The sequence below is a fragment of the Anticarsia gemmatalis genome, chromosome 11 (genome assembly GCF_050436995.1).
Source record: "Anticarsia gemmatalis isolate Benzon Research Colony breed Stoneville strain chromosome 11, ilAntGemm2 primary, whole genome shotgun sequence".
Taxonomy (NCBI): domain Eukaryota; kingdom Metazoa; phylum Arthropoda; class Insecta; order Lepidoptera; family Erebidae; genus Anticarsia; species Anticarsia gemmatalis.
The window spans coordinates 4096701-4116595 of record NC_134755.1 but is presented as its reverse complement, the minus strand read 5'-3'; the positions used below and the strand labels follow the sequence as shown (position 1 = coordinate 4116595).

At 33.4% G+C, this 19895-nt stretch overlaps 1 protein-coding gene across 1 annotated transcript in view; it reads right to left on the bottom strand.

Annotated features, from left to right (window-relative positions):
- The window catches only part of LOC142976538 (angiotensin-converting enzyme-like protein Ace3), a 239229-nt gene that overhangs the window by 196603 nt on the left and 22731 nt on the right, over nt 1-19895 (bottom strand). The window contains exon 2 of the mRNA XM_076119962.1: nt 11524-11551. The gene's annotated coding sequence lies outside the window, so the exon portion shown is untranslated. The remainder of the gene's footprint in view (nt 1-11523; nt 11552-19895) is intronic.

The following is a 19895-nucleotide window of genomic DNA, read 5'->3' as shown; positions in this document are numbered from 1 at the left end:
CGATATCTTCGCATGCCGCGCTTCCATTGATTCGAATTGATGGCAGTTAGCGCGACCGGAACCGCTTGGCCCGACAGACGCGTCATTGTATGCTAATGCTCTATTGAGAACGAATCAATCAAGCGAAATGAATATTGTGTCGGGTGCAGACGCGCGACTTTGAAAGGTTCTTGCGGATAGTGTTACGCTTCCTGACGTTTGATGGAAGGTTTATTTCGATGTTTGTTTAGTGTAATCTATACCTTAAAAACATTATTTTCTTGATGTTTTTGTTTTTGTTATTACACGTTTTTCCATTAAAAATATTAGAAACATGTACCTAGAGCGGCTTTACTGTAATTTAATTAAGAACTCGTTTTGAAACTGCGGGCTATTGTAAAGAAATATTCTATAAATGTAAATTAGAAAATACCAAGAATAATTTTCCCCACTCGAATCGAACACGAGACCTCATGATCAGCAAACACTGCTGATCGAGACCGAAGCAGTCAATGACATTTATGTTCAAGGGTTTTTAAAAACTAAGTACTTATCCAAATGACTACTACCTTAACTTTAAAGCATTTACTTGAACCTATTCTTTGGACCGCTATCAAAATAATAGGTCTAACCAACCAATGAGCTAACCACAATGATTACTTATCTTCCATCTCTCACCGACCAATGAATAAAACTCACTGTAAATCACAATTCAATGGTATTTAACGTAAGCTATGGTTACGAACGTTCACCGAAAGAGATTTACGCTGTTTAAAAGCACATACATATTCTACCTCGAACATTGCGATAAGTTTAATTAAAATCTGTGAGAGATACACGTAATGTTTTCACGTGGATGGAAACAGACGGTTTTAATACAACGATTTAATGCCGTGAAAAAGGGTTTTTTGTATGGGTTTGAGCTTTGTGTAATATATGAGTGTTACAGCTCTGTATTTTGAATACTCACAAATTGTCTAATGTTATGCAATTTAATAATCATAAAACAAAACAATGTAGTACAATTTAAGAAAAAAGTAGATTATTAGTTCCTTAACATTTCACTCGTAAAACTCATACCAGAGTTCTGAACACACATTTTCTAGCGCAGTTGGAAAAGATTCCTAGTATTGTAACCCACAATAAGACAAATCTTTAAAAGACCTACCGTCCAAGTGCCGAACATTCTTCCTTCAACAAAGACTGGTTGTTTAAACTGACCTCTCACGTACTAAAAACACATAATTGTCGCGTTTAGAAATAATCCATTACTTCTCAAGCCATCCGAGACGACTGACGTATTCTGAACCACAGCCATCTGCTTCAACCAGGAAGTGTTGAGGCTTAATTAAATTCAGAAATTCGAAATTCTCAAATAATTGTTCTGCGGTTCCCATTCTCATGTCGGGTGTTCTAATAAATTCTGAATCTAATGTAAGTTGATTAAGATAATACGTGTGTGTTTAATTACTTAGATACTGGTAATATCAAGTACCTACGTTGTTTGATAATGAATATTTATTTCGATTGTAACATGTCTTATTGCGTCGTTCGTGTGGAATGCGTATTTTTTATAGAATTGATCTAGTTATGTGATATCAATGTTGTTAACCAACAACTTAATAGATTGAAATATAGGTAGTGTGCCCGTTCGCAATAACGAACCACGTTTTTAAAGTATATTTCAATTGTATTTGCAGTACAAATACATATTATAGTATTTGTACTTATTAGTATTTGCAGTTAATCCGACAACATGAGAGCCTTCACATGCATACTTAGAATTTTCTCTAGCTCAAAGATAACATATCTGTAAGATAGATCACTGTCAGCTGCATTAGCCTGTTGATGTTCTGAATCCAACATTTTGTATACCTCCAATGCAAACTCCAAACCGAGAATTATACAAACAAGGCAAATATGTTTTCAGATTAGACTACTTAACAATTAAAGTATTGCCTAAAACTTTAAGTTTAACGATACACTCAATTCTTTATGATACATCAATAAAACACTACCAAAATTCACGACCATTAATCTCATTGCTCTTTTACGACCTCAAAAGTACCGCTAGTATGTCCAGACAAATCGTGCCTATGAACCCGCCATTAGACTATCAAGTGGCGCTAAAATTTCTCTGCCTAGACACGTTCCGTCTATTCGCGTATGCACTGAACGTTATTGTGAAAATAGATTTATTACTTTAGGAAACGGACATCCTTTGTTGATACGATGTTTACTGTTTTAATAAAAGCTAGTGTTTGATTTCACCGACTTATTTGTGGTTTTAGGTTACCTATTGATGGATTTGATCATTGATATTTTAGTGAATCAGTTTATTATTGTATTCGACAACTTAGTGCAGAACTTTTGCATGCACATTTGTTTAGATTTCAATTAATTATTATGTCTATTTCTATAATAAAGAAGTTGAATCGAATCGGCCGTCGCTAGTGGCAGATCTTCGGGTAACTAATGTGTTAATTTTTGATTTTGTATACCTCCGCAAGCTGTAAACCTTGCTTGCAAGACTTTCTAAATAGTTGTTGCATTGTATTTATTGATATCGAAGACTTATTTGAAAAGCGTTTTGTTTTTGTTTCTTACCCCTTGGTGTTTTAATATTATTTAATACCCATGTTTCGTCACTCATATTACGTTTCGATGCATAAATAAGACAGTTTATCACCATTTAAACGTCATCAAATTCTCGCAGCTACAGAAAACATCCTTTCACTTTGATATTCGATACCCATTCGTTCAACGTGGACCACCTTCAATATAAACCATCCATACAAAACTTGCACAAGAATCCATTTGAAAATGCCTCACGGAATAACTCTAGGTATCAATATCAATTCCGTGAAAGCTAGCATCGTCAAGGAAACCAAGAGTAGTTCGAAAACCGACGAAAACAGAGGACTATACATAAACCACAACATAGTGATACTTACATGTGTGTACATGTGTGTTTTGTAAAGGTGAAGCTTTATTCGGTACTATCAGGCGAACATTGTACCTACAATGGGGCGTAATGCTGAGGTATTACACGCATTTGAGACGAACGATTTTTGTCCCAGTTTATTTAGCAAAAGTCTTTACTGAGTTACGTGAAAAGTAGTGAAGAACGATCCATGTCAACATAATATCTGATATGCAATACACCCATGGAAAAGTATTTAGTTTCATATCTGATTAAAGTAATGTTAATATACGCTAATTGATACATTGCAAGTAGGTTGGATAATCAAAGCATAAGTTAAATAAAGAAAAAGTAATTACAAAGAATTGTATTATATTAAGATAGGAACCTACCTCTTAAAAAAATAATACATCATAATGTTTAGCTCCGATTGCGTAAGCTTGTGACTATCTATCGCGAGCCAAACGTATGGTTACCTTCCATCGTAACATTCAGAATATTGGCAACATCTTGCGGTGCCTTTAAGCTTTAAAGGAAAGGAAATGGGCTATGAATTGTTTAACGTCGTGGGCGATTAATTTCAGAATTTCATATCGATGTTTGTACTAGTTCCTCCAATATATTGTTTTAACAATCAATATATAGTTGTAGCATCAAGTTATGGGTAATTATGGGGCAGTTTAAATCACATTAAAAGTAGGGACGATGTTTTTCTTAAAGAAAAGTAACCATTAAAATGAAGTATTTATGCCAAGTAAGTTGCAATTACTGTAATATGGCACCACAATCGTACCGACTGTTGAAAACAAAACATACTGAGCTTACGTTCCGAAATCAGTGTCTAATTACATGAGATAAATAGGTCCATGGTTTTGTTTTATACTTTGTTGGTTATGTCGCTTAATTATAAACATATATCTTCTTTCTTTTCTTATATTATCTTTAAACGACCCTGCAAAATTGTACTCAAATCTGTTCTGAGCTATTTTGGCGTAAAAAGAGACACGTACAATATTCGCATTTTTAATATTTTAAACGTAGAGATTCGTACATGAATCTTCATTATAGATATGCCAATTACATCGCCCACTGAATACGTATATTTAATACTAACGAAACTTAAAAGCCGACGTGATATTATAACCAGGTAGATAATTTGATCGTCCTCGCAAAGGAAAGGTCAAAAGGGTACTACAAAATGTACACGCGTAATATTACGCAGATGTGTAAATTCCATTGCATTCCTGGGAAACAAATCAATGAGTCAAATTGCAGGTTGTATGTTGCAAATGATGATAATAATAGTAGATTATAGTATCATTATCCAATTACTTGTAATGTAGTTGTTTTGACATAAAACAAGCAATTTCGAGGTAAATTAGACGCCTGTTTAAGTATTTTTGCGTGAGACACTATAGACGTTTATTTATATTATCTAAGAAAGCAAGTAGCAAAATAATAGACCAAAACTTTTAAAGGAAAGTAGGTACCTACACACTGACTCCACTATTGCACCAAATAATTACCAATCAATCAAGCAACAGGCATTAATCTTTCTACTATGATATTGATTTGTATTTTATTAAGGTAATCTAGGTGTTTAAACAAATTTTAAAATCACAATACGGTATAAGATGATATAAAGGCCCTGATTTAATCAACAGCATGAGACTTCATAACCTACGTGACGTGTTTTCATTCAAAATATAAACGCTCGGGTAAGCAAAAACGTAATAACCGTGAAATCTTCATTCTATTACACCTGTTACAAAAATTACGTAAAACATATTGACCTGAATACAAATTACATACGTCAGACGCACCGCGTAACGTAAATATGTTTCGAGATTAAATTCTCTCGCGTCGAAGGTCGACGTCAAATATTGCCATTGACCCATTGACGTACAAAGTAACAGTGTATTTTCGTTAATGAAGACCAATTATTGTTTTTTGGACACTATTAATTGTATGGTCGTATTATGGCGGATCAACTTTTGAGGTAGAACGAAATTGCTTGTGAAATTAATTAAACGCCTACCCAAAATACATTCTTGCTGTGTTGAATGAATCATGGATTAATAATTTAATTTGAGACGGTTTCTTTGTAACTTTGTTACGGTGATGTAAAAATAGAATCTACATTTTTGTTCGGTGTCATAGTTTCAAACATGTCATCATCATCATGTCTCCAACGTGCAATACTTATGGTCCGTATAAAGACACTGGGTTTGATGTTTAGCTTAGACAATATTTCGTTTGATCAGTAACGCGATTTCTAGCACTTGGTAATATTTACTAGTATAGAATAGAATAGAAAAGGAAAGCATTATTTGCATATAACTAAACTATTATAGTTCTTCCAGAATACGCTAAGGGCGCTGACGCTAAAGCGCTAAAAAACTATCCATATAAAATTTTTCGATGGTTCGATAAACTTGATAGCCATATGAAACCGTCATATTGTATGATCATTAACGCAATTACACTTAGTACTATTTACTACAGAGCATTTTTCAGTCCAAATGACTTAAAAAATATACATAATTCTTCCGGAATATGCTAGGGGCGCTTAAAAGCTTTGCATATATCATTTCTCGATGTGTCGATAGACTTGATAGTCATATGAAATCTCTCTAATACTTCTGCCAGACAGTTTTGCTAGAGACTGCCTACAGTCTCTAGCAAAACTGTATTCGTTACTTGTATGTTAAACAGCAGGGATCTGTGTATTTAATTTAGATTTTCTAATAGAGTGAAAGACATCGTGCTAGACTATCTCAGAGTCTCTGCATAATTCATTAAGACGAATTAACTATTCACTGCACGTAATTCCCACCTGTGAACTTTCAACCGTGACCTCTTTCTAGTTATTTAGTTAGTATTTGTGTACTAACGTTATAAATACGATGTCTACCAGTGACACTTTTAATAAAACCAGCAGATTCTTTTCCCAAAAATCTTGAAATACTGCATCGATACAGTTAGGCTACTTGAAACAAAAATCGCGTGCGGAGCCGCGTGCATTTAAAAGCTTATCTAAAAATATGTACTTAGTTTGGCCGTCGTACAATTATGTTACTGTCGCATTTTCCTAAGAATATAAACGTAATATTTGATTAAATGTTTTTAATTACCTACATTGAAAAATAACAATATGTTTGACTGTATTAGTACAAAGATCCAAATATACTTCATACAAAACAATTTGTACGTGTGTGGAGTAAATTCAGGGCTAAGCACTCTATTATCAAAGAGCAACGACCTGTAAACGTATGCAAGTGGCCTTCTACAACGTTATTTAACAAAATACTAAAGTATTCAACACTATCAAATTAATTCTGTACGTGATGTGTGGATGTTTTAAACGGTGAAGCGGTAATAGACACTTTTTGTTATGATGATAGACCACCTACGTTAACCATAGCTTTGGTATAATCATTTTTCGCAGTCGAAAGGAACTCCGAAGCAAGTGCAGGCCTCACCGTGCCTATAAATGCATTCGTCATTATTTTATTGTAGTCACTCACAAAATGCTTCAAATTTTTGGACTTGTCAGAAATATTTACAATTTGTATCTGTTTCGACAATAGTTGATAAACAAAACCATTTTTTACGGATTAAAAAAATATTGTTCATTTCTCAAGACTGGTACTGCTAACTCAAAAAGTATTCGTTAAGTTAAAGCTATATAAAACCAAACAATACGAATGCATTCAATCGATATGTATACATATGTTATAGTACTATATTTTTCCATATAATCAAGTAAACTAATGGAATTCTAATTAATGATTTTACTTGCATATAAACACCAAACTTGGCAGTTACCACGCACTTAGCACGACCTAATTGTGTTACTGCATTAACAGGTGTTCGAAACGCATTGAACATGACTATTGTAAATATTTGAAGGCACGTGAGTAACAAATGGATAGGTATTTTATCTATTTTAATGATGGGCTGAGATGTAACTGAATTGTTATAGATTTTGTTAGGAACTCATGCTAGTCCACTAACAGCGAAGATCATCTATTTACGTTATGTTTCGAGAATGCTTGTGAAACCATGCGTGTTTTTGTTGAGTAATTCCTTTTTCGGGCTACTTCGTATAATTTTCCCCCGAAACTTGAAATTTTGGAAACACACCAATTTAAGAAATCAGGTTGTACACACGGACCCTGTAAAAAAACTATATTTATTTCAGTTAATTTAATATCCACCACCCGGCTTTTAGCCGGACGACAATTATTCTCGAACAGAACTATAACATAATTAAACACCTATTAAATTCTCAGAAACCGATAACTTACAGCCTTAATGAGGCACTGGTAAATAGATCACTATGCTAATAGACATATTAATAGCATATATTAATTTTGTAGCGATAAATCTTGAGCTAAGTTGACATTGACGTAGCTGTACTACTAATTAATGGTTGTTATGTAGAGAATTTTAATCATAGGAATATTTTATTTTATATAGTAATTTAGATGATAATATATTGGACTTGGTTTACGTTGTGGACCAATGATTAGTGTTACTCTACCCCTTACTATTTTATAGGTAGGGCCAGCAATGATACCTATTCTATTTATCTAACCGGCTATGCTTGAACGTAAGATGATTTTAGTTTTCAGCTGCTTGTTTTAAATTTTTATAGCAGCTAAACTTTGTTGGTTCTTTAGGAATGTCTTAAAACCAATCTAGCCGTTTTCGAACTTAAATGAGACTAATGAAATGCAATCCAGTTTTGTATGAAAATATATTTTGTGGTATTATATTTAATAATAATAATTATAAAGTATTATTTTAGAATTAGTAGCTTCAAAATTAAATTTATTTTGAAAACGTTGAGTAGAACATTTGCTTTTAATTATAATGTGTCCATAGTTATAATATTATTTAGAATTTAACGCGTAGTATTAATATAATGTGTTTTACGCATAATAATGAACTCGCACTTAGCATAATAATGTTTAATTATGTTTTAACGTTGTAGAACATTAAATGCACTTTGAAATACTCTACGGAATACTAATTATTTGCTGTACGGTGTTAATATTTTACTTGTCATTATAAAAAGGTCTTTATAAGAATTTTACTGGAAAATGGTATGTTATAACTTGGACTTTATGCTACAGTATCTTCGACATCATTGCATTGGAAACACACAAGAGTACCTTAAAATTAGCTTATTTTAACGAAAAGATAAAAAGTATATAGAGTAATCGTCCATCTGACAAAAATCAATAAATCAATTGACATTTGATCGATGGAAATTCGATACTATCGCATCAAAATTGTATCGACAATACGTCATTTTGCTACAAGTCTTATAATACGATTATTTTTAGAGCCGCAACCGCCACAGAAAAACAATACTACGGAAAACAACTTAACCTCATTTAGAAACCCATTTAGCGGCATCAAGCCGAATCTTCATTCCGCTAATTCCTTACAAATAAGATTAGGATCTTTCAAACGATGTCATAGAATATTATCTGTCTTATACACAAGTCTTGTAAGTCCATTACGACATAAGAAGTGCCAATAGAGAAGAAAGAAACAGTTTTGCTATCGAAAAAGCAAATAAAAAGAAATGAGACCAATTTGCCGTACAGTAAATTTATTTTAATATCATTACATCCCATAAAAACTCTTAAAAATAACTTTGGGGATATCCAAATTAGTGTAATTGGCAGTCATAAGGAAAAAGAAATGACATGGTAATATTTATAAAGACGACTTTCTGCCATTGCGTTGCTCAAATTCTTTGCCGATTTAAAATAGCTCTTTAATTTGTATTAACAAACAATATTCTCAAATATTTTGAATTCATATTTACAATCTTAAATTCGAAGAATGTTGATTTATGTAATCGTAAACTCCGAAAGTTCGGTTTCGCCGAAAGTTGCAACACAACGAACGGAATATTCGGCATTCTTTGAAACATTTGCATAACATTTGTATGGATTTTTGAATTCACTTCTTGAAAATAGAATCAAATGGAGCGATTCTCAAAGTATCAAACCATCGAGTATCGAGAGTTTGATATCAAAAATATACTGCAAAAATAGTAAGCTCCGGTCCGCCGGTCATCGATACACTCTAGTAGTAGCAAATCGGGCTAGAGATCCATGAATACAAAAAACAAGAATTATTTTAGGAAATAAACAAGCAATGTTTGCCTTGTTCTAAAGATATGCCACATTTATCAACTTTCTTAAGAGAACGCACAAACATACTGTGATAACACAAAATCTCGGGATGTCATGTTTTGACTCACATAACAAACATGAGGTTTGTCAACAACTAACTTGTTCGTGCCAGTGAACATTAATAAGTATTATGAATTCGTATCAAGTGACAACTGTCGCTGAATCTCTACGATTTATTTGAACGTAGCGGTAGTTATAACGACTGGAGTGAATACCGTGGTACGGGAAATACAGGCTGTAGCCACAGATCACGAAGTAAACTATTTTCGAAAGCTTTGTTTACCAGCCATTTCACACTTAAACATTTTTTAAGTTTGGATCATTAATACAATATTTTATTCTCTGTCACTTATATGCAGTTTCATATTTAGTCGAAGGTGACAAAACATAGGTTAACAAATGCCTTAACACCATGTTTATTAATAGGGCAGTAAGTTTCCATTAGTTTTCCTGTAGCAATGCAGTACACGTGCAGGCTACATCTTTCCAAGACACGTGCAAATTCAAAACTTTTCCTAACTTCATTGGTGTAATATAACAAATTAATGTCTAGAGCTGTTTCGAGCAAGTGTCAGGCAGAAAGTTTTCAATGAGACCGCAGACAAACTCTTGATAGAGTGCAGAGAACTTAGAAAACATGATTGCTATAAAAACTTTTTATTTTCAAAGAACATTGTCCAAGAAAGTTAGCCTTGAATGAGAAGAACCGGACATTTTTGTGAAAATATACTACAGGCCGTAATAAACGTAATATATTTCTTCTTTATCTTGCGGAACGTGTGGTTTATGTAGGTATGACTCATATACCCACACGCCATTTCCTCTAAGAAATAAATATAAACTAAGGATACCTAGATCGTAGATACCACAATGTGTGTTCGTTGAAAAAGCATATGTTTTCTCAATACCATCCGTAACGCAGTCTTATCTATTATTTTTTACGTTTTTCACAAAAATTTGATCCAAACATATTTCTTCTAGTCATTCCCTAAATTCAAGATTTTTTATTATTTTGCTTGACACTGCGCCACCGTTTTCACTGACAATGGTCGCAAGTTGACTAATTCCCACAATACCTCACGAGTCTGATTACAATCAGCAAAATCTCGTTCAAAGTAAAACAGTACAACTGTCCATTGAAAGCATCCAGTTAATGTCCACAGCCGTAACCAGTCAACCAGTGAAACGTACATAATCGACACAGTAGCTTTCAGACCAAACAACAGTTCACACTTCTATTCTAACGAGAGTGCACATTTAAGCCGCAAAGCCGTATTTTAATTGCGGCTTAAAGCTATTCCGTTTTTCTGGGTACTGCGACGAGATAAGGAAAACTCTGTTATATAATTGCTTTGTTTTTATTCTTGAAATAAAATTTCCGCAAAAAGATTTATTTTGGAGAGAGAATTCACAAGTGCAAGTTCTAAAACGATTTATTTTGAATGCTACTTCTACGCTAAGAACTAATTATGAGTGGCGGTGGTACCTTTCAAAACATAAAAAACGGGTACAATGTATTGTCTTACTCGACTCATTTAAAATACCCTAGTATTTGTTCGCCCAGGGAATTGAAACCCGAGACCTACGAGCATATTTTTAAAATGGCAAGTCTCATGACCACGAATTTAGTCGAATTAATTTTTAAATTGCTACTTGATTTAAGTAGATTATCCTTAAGTGCAATTAGTAGATATTGCTATGAAAGTTCATGTTTGAAATTGAACTTTTGCACTTTACGTAGTTTCTAGATAGTGCTTGAGAGGCCTCAGAAACTATTATGTGAAGTGCAGTTCTGGGAAACGATTAAAGTAGCTTCTTAGTGTTTAATGTTCTAGCATGTTCTTGATATGGAGTTTTAATCCTAAGGGAGGACTTTTTTAATTAGCTAGGTTGAGGTCCTACTTTCTATGTGGCCTGTGACATGGTCCATAGTCATTATGAAACTAAGTTCGTAAAGGAATCTAAAATAGAAATAAAAATGTGTGAGATTCAAATTTAGACAAATACAATCTTATTAAAAAAGAACAAACATCCAAATGTTATAATAAAACAATAACAACTCCCTATATACCAAACAATAATATTCTTCACATCCAGAAAAAACATCACTCCATATTTTAAGCTCAGTACGCTGTACAAAGAAACTTTATGTTATGTACTTCTAAGGAACAGTTTTACATACTTCGTCAAAGGAAACAGGAATATGAAATAAACCTTATTACATATTTGTCTCCTAACTTTGCCGACGTTTCGGTTCTTATCTTCTTTTATAAACCTTTGTGTTATACGAGTATAATTCTTACCGTGTTTTGTGTTGTGACGAAACAATTACATTCACACTGAGGAAGAAAATTCGGAAATACTATTTCTCTTCCATGTTTTGAAAATAAATTGTCTACGTACCCTTGCGAGAATCACGTGTCCTGACCATCTGAAATAGAAATTTATTAGTCAATATTTTATCAGAAAATTATGTGCATAATTGTTGTAAATATTTCTATAAGTACTAGTGAAAAGCGAAGTCTACAAAACAAAGAAGTTTCATAAAAGAACGTCATACTTTGCAAAGTAACTTCAAGTCTTAAAACGGAACTTAGTGTCAAAAAACTTGAAAAGATTCTCCACAAAGTTGGAAGGAAACCGCCAGTAATTCACTAAAATTGTATACCGGCAACTTAGTTATGCAATCCTCAACTGTTCTCAGTGCTAAATCCCCTCTTAAACTGTCGTTTACTGTTTCACCTAAGTAAGCCGTTTTCAGTCGTGAATTCAAGACAGTAAACCGCCAACTTCTTAGAGAATTTTCTTTAAAAACAAAAGTTTTTATGGCAGCACTAATGTTTTCAAACTTAGCTGCACTCTATTAAGAGTTTGTCAGCGGTCTTTGTGAAAAATATTGTTTTAAAGTTACTTTGCTCGCATTTTAACAGCAAATTTAGCATAGAAATAATGTAAAACACTGGCGTATATTAAGTTTCTCAAGTGGCTTGGAGCAGCAGCCAGCTTACGGCAACCACGTCTAGTACAATCTTGTTTAAAAATTAAGACATATAGAGGAACATATGTATAAATAATGTATGAGCACCAAAATTTTTGTGACAAAAAAAACATTTTTCTTTTGTTGTCGGGTGTCTTATTTTTTAAGGATACAAAAAGTGTCACATTTGTAAGATTTAGACAGTATTCTTGTTTTCTATTTAATAATTTTAACCAAAGTACTCGCAACTTTTCGTATCTATTTTAAGTGTGACATGCGTTTAAATTATAACAATGAGTTCGAATCACAACCAAACATTATTTTTAGTATCAAATATCCTGCTTCGTAATTTATGGAGGTCAGACGACTGACGACTCTACGATAAGTAGAAGAAATCTAGAATAAAATTAGTCTGGACATCGACCTTACATACTTGAAGAAAGTTTGTGCCAACGAACTTATTATCTTTTATTTGAGAGAAAACTTGGCTCGATTTATTTCATTTATGGTTTTGGTTGGACAAGTTACTTCAGAATTCAGAACCAAGTAACTCAATGCCTGACAGACATTGCACATTAAAGAAGACAGTAGGTCGTTGGCTGGCTTAGGTACATTAGACAGGTATATTTCTTATTGCATGACAACTCTCATATCTGTTATACCAAAATGATCTTGATCTACGCGCTTTTTAAGGTAAAGGATAGAAAAAATCATTGAGTTAATAGAAAGACTGTTCGTGTTTGTAGACATTATTTCGTCAATTGGCTATAAGCTGATAAAAATAGCACACGTAAGTGATAGTTTATACTTTTCTTTACAATGTTTATAACGTAAAATCTTACTACGCCAAAGAGGTCGCAGACTGAAGCCGGTACCAGATACTTTCCGCGTGACATGAATTTACTTAAACAAAGTTACGAACAAAAGCCAATACTGTGCACGCGTCTCGAGAAAATTACAGTTTGCATTTCCGAAAATTTACGATAATTCCCGTACGGCACAATTGATATCGTACTGTAAAACTTGACACATTAACACAGATTCAGTCGGCGACAGATTTACATTGTTATTTAATAAATATGTCAAACGTGAACGTGCTAACGAAGTACTCGATTCAGTGTTAACAAATGTACTCGTAAGTTTAATGACTGTCAACTGATGGGACAATAATTTTGTACATTTCAGATAGTGAGGGCTCTTAACCGTTGTCGATGCAACGTGAAGTCATGCGATGCAATCCCGTGACCCAATATAACATGCGAAGGGAACGCAAACGAGAGAATCGTTTTAATGTACTTTTAAATTACTTTTAATGTAACGGCTTACCATTTTATTATTCGAATAAAAGAAGGACCACAAGATCAGAATGACGATGATCTATTACATGAGCCTGACTGAAGACCCCTCTTCGTTTCACTTCTTCAATTCAACCTATACTTATAAATTTGATCAATAATTCAATTTCCATATAATATATTATTTCGTATTTTAACTCCACTTTTTCATATTCTCCTTGTTTCAAATTCTACTTAATAACATTTCATATCCGGCTTTGTCATCAATTCTACATACAGCGAATATCTAACAAAAAACTGTGTCAAACTGCAACAGAACGCATCGGATTTTTCAATAACCGGGACATGGTACAAGCACTATTACTCTATTATTTTCCCGTGTCAACGACCACTGAATGCCTGCGCACGTCACATTTTAACACTACAATAGTGTTGTACAAAAGCTATTCGCAGTTTGCGGGATGCACGGCCGATTTTTCGCACGGTTCACTGTTTTCATAAACGCTTTAGATGAATTTATGGGAACATATTTTTGCTTGTTAAGTAATAAAAATCGGCGAATAAGTTATCACTAGTACAATTCTCACATAGGTTTTAAAAGGATAATACGCCATTTTTTGTGTTTCATAAAGGTATTGATTATAAGTTACACGTCATTGAATAGCTATCAGTATTAATATTATAAGTATAATTTTGTTATGAATATCGTTCAATCGTCAAACACGTCAAGCGATCGAATGTATCGAAGTTAATTTTAGCGCTTAGTGTCTCATCTAAAGAACTTAAACTAGATTTTGTCACTCAGTTAATCGGTCTATTATTATAACGATAAAATCGCTTCAATAATAAACAGTCATCACTCCATTGTGTGAAACAAAGTTCCGTTCCCGAGCGTGATTAGCATAATTATCCAAAACTGGCATTTGACGTCACTCGCAGCTAATTATAAACGCGACAGTGATTGAACAGTTTTGTTAACGTAGACTCCTTCAGTCTATTTAAGGAAATGCTGAGATTTGAAGATGACACTGACGATTTGTTGCTCTAATAAGATTTGGGAAAAGTCAACCCTGATTGAGTTGAAAGGGCACGGGAAGTAAAAAGCGCATAGAAGAGCAATATATTTTCATACTGTTATAAAATAATGAACATTAGTTGTTCATTATTTTATAACATTATATAACATTACCCATCCGACGTTTGTTCATGCAAGATTTAACATTGTGCTAGATCATGCTGCGAAATACGTCACATGAGACGTTTGTCACTCTGCTGAAACTCCGGGTATATTCCAGCAATAAAATAACAAGACGGCAGTATACAAATAAAAAATTACAGAAAAATGAAGCTTAAAAATTTCAACTACATTTGAGAAGCGTCACAATGCAATATTGTATCCACGCGTCTTGAATTCAAAGCCTTTTCGCCCACATATGAAGTCCGTAATAAAGTTATATTCTAGCTAATAGGTGACAAGAGATGGGGACGGATTATATTGGGCCGAGACCGTGGGGTGAATGAAAGTCACGTCCCAGCCAATGACCAGGATTGAGTTTCCAGTCTCGACGTTTGTTCAGACTAAGCTTGAAGTATGTCTTTGTACACTTTAAAATAAAAGTATCATTGTAGTTTATTTTTAAAATACAACAGCTAGAACTAAGTAAATTTGAGTGTTCAAAACTTTACTAAAATTTAAAATACGGGAATCGATTATTCGACCAGCAACTATAAGGCTCCCTGTGACACGCGAATTCTGGTTCTGGATTGGAAGTAAATCCATGAACTTTGCTACATCAAGAATTATGTTAGGACAACGCTAACAAGAATTTAATCCGGTCTTGATTTAACATCAAAAATATAATATTTCTTAAAACAAGACTGACTAAAAAAACAATAGAAAATTATCCTTTATATGAATAAGTACCTCATGATGTTAGAAGAATTTGAAGAGAGTCTTCATTAAAGAATTAGATTTAAGTACGAAAACACAATAGAAACTTAATTAGTCTTTGTTTCCACATGAACTAAGTTGCGAGTGATGGTCAGTGGGTGTTATGAAAATAATTGTTCAACCAATATGCTATACGCGTCAATTCAAATCGCGTCGCGCTTAGTTGAACCGCCAACCGCAAATTAGAGCACTCGGTTGTCGTACTAATATAATACATATTGCTAATTACATATTCATTTTAATGAATAGAATATACTTTAATGGAACGTTATTTTATTAATAGTTTTACAAGACGGCTTATTAGCCTAAATAGATTAATTTTGTGCGTTTTGTTGGTTTTTTCAAACTTTTATAATGCAAGACTAAGCATAAATATTACAAAACCTAGGTAATTGTAACGTGAACTTTGCAATTCCCGTATTTACGAAAGTTTATGAGATCGAGCATTTTATTTTAATTGCTTGATGTTTTTGCATAGACTACAAGCAAGTTATCAGATAAACTTCCACATGAAAGAAAGAATACAAATGAAGACAAAATAAAACAATAAAATGCACATTTTATAACTATTCAAAACTATACGACAAATCCACGTACCAAATTGGCGCGTAGCTTCGCAAAGTAAAATGGATATAACATTGAAAATGTTCCAACATGCATTTCACTTCATTTTAAAAACATAGCAGCATAATTATGCAGTGTTTCCCTTGTTGACAATGAAGTCGTCGACACGTGAACGATTCAACAAAGAAACTAAGACCAAACTAATTCTATGGCTACTTAAAATACAGAGCATTCCCTTACACAACAGACATATTAAAGTTAATACGACTATTTAAACAAATGTGAGTTTTGTAAAGACCTTCAGTGCATCCGAGGTAAATGACACCATTGGGAACAATAAGTGCAATAAGAGAATGCTCATTGAATCTAGGACAAGGTCCGATGTTCAACGAGTCACGAGTCGACTGCATACCAAAATGTACGAAGTAATTTCTCAAAAGTTAAAGATTTTTCTCTTGCATTTACTTGGAAATCTCCTTGTTTGGAAGAGACGCAGTTTTTAAACAAACTTTTAGTTGTGAAATTCGGAATTGGAATAGGTCATATTTTTTTATGAATAATAAATACAATAAATGATCATTGATCGTACGTTACTACGAATTTACGCTAATCGTATAGTCAATTAAGAAAATTAAAAATAGTACATAGTACAATCACACTTAATTTCTGTCATACTGACGATTGACATTCGTTTGCAGATTCAAATAAAAGCTTGTATAAAAGTCCACGTCGACTTATTATGTATTTAATGGCAGGTAAAGATCCCTAATGGACTGCTAAAACAGTCCTATTATAATATCATGACGGAATATATGAAAAAATAATCTCATACGATCCCTTCCCGAGACCCGGAAAAAGCGTCCAAAAAACAAAAGATAGCAACTTCATAAAAGTAGCTTACCGTAAATATTTTACGAGTGTTGCCCATAAAAATTAAACGGGTGACTCAAAAATACGGGCCATATGAAAGAAATGAGTCGTTACGTTTCGAAGCAATGGGACGAACCCTGTCATTACTTATTTAAAGCTGTTGTATCTCTTAACCCGGCTTTAGGTACCGTTTCGGCTTATGTAAAAGGGTAAATATGAGAAATATATTGTAATAGTGACATTAGTTATATCATGAAAGGAAAGGAGATAAGAGCTTCGTCGGACACGCTATAAAAGGTTGTGTATATTTTTTTATGCAGACTCTCAATTATGTACGCATTGTCTTTGTATCATCTGTTTATGGCTAAGCCTTACATCATGACGAAAAGATTAACTATTGTCTTCCGATAAATAATATCATTAAACAATGTTCACTTCTAAAGGGGTGATCACCAGCTGCTAAATTTCACATGATTCATGAGTGAAGGTAACGTAGTAACAATCTCCACCTTATTATACCTAATCAATTATGGATTGGAACTCGATGCAGAGCTTCTGCATTGACTATTGCTGTCTTTAAACTGTCACTCTATAGTATATTAAAGAGAGATCGTATGCATGTGCGTGTCGTGGAATAGAGTTTAAATTTGTGCAAAGATCACTTGTTCTAAGCTCATCGGTTTAAAAGTCATCCGCGCAATTTTAGATATGTATATATGAAGAGGACGCGGGTTTTAAGTGACCTTTTAAAAGAGGTTTATGAATAAACAAGGCTTAAAAAATAAATTAACCAATGATCAAATCATTGAGAAAGTCATTGACCAAATTACTAACCTATTCATTAAAACCAATACTAAAAGTTCTATTTAACAATACTGCATATTGAAATCTAGTTCGGTCATGTACAAAGGTGCTCACTACTAAAGCCTTCTCGTACAGATAGAACCAAGTATAATTGTTCCAGATTTGCAACTACGTGCCTCATAGTGCACTGGTCGTGTTAATATTGCCTTTGTCTTAAGGTACGAACGTTTAGTTGCAGATTGAGGGGAATTGGACGAAGTGAAATTTATAGGTATGCTTCTAAGTAAAGGATTGGTACTATTGAAATTGAGGATATCTGAATGTAAGAACCATTTCTGAGTATGGTGATTTGCAGTCTGATAAACTGGCCGCTTAAACCTAAAAAATTAAGAAAAAATATTCGACTGATTGGAACACCACTTGATAATATTCTGACGAGTATTACTTAATTATCAGTGTCCTTTTCTACTTACATAAACCTTTTTTTGCATTAAGCGTTAACATATTTTATTAGGCTAATTCTATTTAAACATGTCACAGGTGGAGACGCAGAACCCATAATTAAAATGACCTATGGCCACCTTTATCGTGACCTTCGTAATATTACCAATCTTTTTGAAAAAGCTTACTTCGAGAACTTATCAAAGCATATTGGAAACCATTTCAAAGATAACTAAACTATGTAATAAAATGTACAAAGCTTTCATATCGGCTCTAGTAGTCTTGTAAGCACGAGATTTTCGATATAAAAAGGCTAATCTACCTTTCAGCAAAGAAATTACTTTGAATAGATACCACACTATAAAGGGCAGATATATGAGTCTAAGATTACGCTATCGTGTTATTGTGATGAATATGTTCTAAGTATATTCTAAGTAGTTTTATCGGCTATTTTTAAGACAACATTAAATACAATAGGTCCGATTTTTTATGATCAATAATAATTAATTATAAGAAGCATTAGTAAAAAAAATGTTGGCTTTTTTACAGATACCCAATTATAATCGAAATACTGTCTGTCGAAATGCAATAATTAAAAGATAAAAAGAATCCACCCTTTACAATCCATTTAACCTATCGTACTTAAATTGTTTATTTTCGCTACCTGGCCACATAAATAAACGTATTATGGAAATATCAACAATTAAAATGAAAGAACATGTTCGTCAGTCGCATTTAAAATGAAGTCGTAAAATATTTTATACCTATCCGCAATTATTTTGTCTGTGTACATTTCAAATAAAATTATCAATTCTAGCTCAAAAAATATTATCTAAATGACTTAGTCCTCACCACTTACTACAGATCTTATCTTACAGCACTAAAGTTAATCCTAGGCCTATTTCAGACCTACTTCTGGCTTTATTAAATGTTAGCCCGCATCCTTTTATCTCTCGAAATTATCTCGGGTTTACCTGGATTTTCATTACTCTGTGTGTATCTCTGTACGTAGGTGCGTACTAAATGAAAATTATGGTTATACTGGTGTAAACGTAATGGTGTTGGGTGGAGGCCTTTTTCCGCCATGAGTTAGAACTTGATCCTCGTAATCACACATACACGCGTTTATGCTTGTACTTATTTTCTAGGTTATATTTTCCATGAGAAAATTACGGAGACAAATTAATAAGTTATAAGAATGTCAAGTATTTCCACGTGGCAACAGTGACAATAATGCTTCAATATGGAATATATTGCGTCGAATATCAACAGTAAAATAATTCTGTTGTAATATTGTCGACACCTTTGGTTTCAATCCCAAAATCTGATTCAGCAGTTCAATACATTTACCAAAATATAAACTGTTCCTAATACACCCATTTCATAACACAAATGTCACTTGTCCAAGAAACATTATTTTCGCTATTCGCCTTTTATTCTCTTTGAAACTCCAACTAAGCGTACCTTCACATAATATTCCACATGATTGGACATACCTAAGGTCTGAACTAACAAAAAACGTAGTAACTAGGCCGAAATAAAAAAATGTACCTAAAGAAACGCTTTTACAAAAAGAGCTGTGACAACAATTGTCTCTTTCAGATTAAATTGAAAAAAGAGGGAGGGACGATAGTAATCGTGTTGTTGCTAAAAATAGAAACACTTCAGTTGGAGTAGATGGACCTTGTAGACGTTCCACAGAATCATTAGTTGTGTGATTTAGGAAGCGTCCAAATCGTAAGTTATGTTAGGGGATTCGCTTGTCTCAGATTTTTTTAGACAATGATGCAACGAAAGCGTTTTTTCGTGGTTGCTTTGAAAGACTTCGCTGAAATAAAGATCAAACTGATGGTTATAATTTCTTCTATTATAT